At 35.9% G+C, this 1235-nt stretch overlaps 1 protein-coding gene across 1 annotated transcript in view; it reads right to left on the bottom strand.

Moving 5' to 3' along the window:
• The window catches only part of AGXT2 (alanine--glyoxylate aminotransferase 2), a 48007-nt gene that overhangs the window by 16427 nt on the left and 30345 nt on the right, over positions 1 to 1235 (bottom strand). The gene's annotated exons all lie outside the window — the stretch shown is intronic.

Raw genomic sequence — 1235 nt, 5'->3', positions numbered from 1 at the left:
CTTTCACTGGGAGCTGCAATCCTGAGCTGTTCCTAAACGGCCATCTTGGATCCACCTCCTTATTTAGTTTTATTTAAAAATACTTAAAAAAATTTTTTTTGAATAGATAAATCAAGTTCATTGTCAAAAATCAGTGAGTGTAATTGCTGGTGGGACTGTAAATTAGTACAACCTCTGTGGAAAACAGTGTGAAGATTTCTCAAAGAACTAAACATTCTACCCTTTGGCCTAGCAATCCCACTTCTGGGCATCTCCCCAAAGGAAAAAAAGCCATTATAGCAAAAAGACACCTGCACATGTATGTTTATTGTAGTGCAATTCACAACTGCAAAGATATGGAACCAACCTGAGAGCCCATCAATTGATGAATGGATAAAGAAAATGTGGTACACACACACACACACACACACACACACACACATACACACACACCCCATGGAATACTATTCAGCCACAAAAAGAAAATAATGTCTTTTGCAGCAAATAATAATTGTTCTCACTTACAGATGGGAGCTAAGCTATGGAAACACAATAGACATTGGAGACTCAGAAAGGCAAAAGGTAGAAGGGGGGTGAGGGATGAAAAATTACATATTGGGTACAATGTACACTACTTGGGTGATGGTGTACTAAAGTCTTAGACTTTGCCACTATACAATTCGTCCAAGTAACCAAAAACTTGTATTCCAAAAGCTATTGAAATAAATTAATAAACATATAAATATATATGTATATGTGTGTGTACATATATACATACACATGTATATATCAGCAAGTATAAAAGTGTATACACAGAATGACTCTTGCTGACCCCTTGTCCCCAGTCACCAAGTTTTCCTCCCAAGAAAAAACCACCGTCATTTACTTCTTCGACGTTCTTCCAGAAATTTGTTATAGTTCTTTAAGCAAATGATATTAGGCATGTTAGCAAGAACATTTAAAAAAATCTTTTTTAGCAGAAGAGATCTGAGGCTAAATCAATGGTGTAGGGTTGAACAGCTGAATTATCTTGCTGTAGCTTGGAGAACTCAGTGTATCCTTAGTTATGCAATTTATAGTAGTCAACAAAAGCAAGGAAGAAAAAATACACAAGACAAGGCCAACATGAAACTAATTACAAGGACAGCAGTTAGCATCTATAAATCACTACGCAGATAACAAAAAAATTTCAGTGCAACCAGCTGGCTAGGAAAATCCTTATGTTTCCCATGTATGTGAGGTTTATTATATATTAT

Source organism: Cebus imitator, unplaced genomic scaffold, assembly GCF_001604975.1.
Source record: "Cebus imitator isolate Cc_AM_T3 unplaced genomic scaffold, Cebus_imitator-1.0 Scaffold205, whole genome shotgun sequence".
Taxonomy (NCBI): Eukaryota; Metazoa; Chordata; class Mammalia; order Primates; family Cebidae; genus Cebus; species Cebus imitator.
This window is presented reverse-complemented; position numbering and strand designations above follow the sequence as displayed.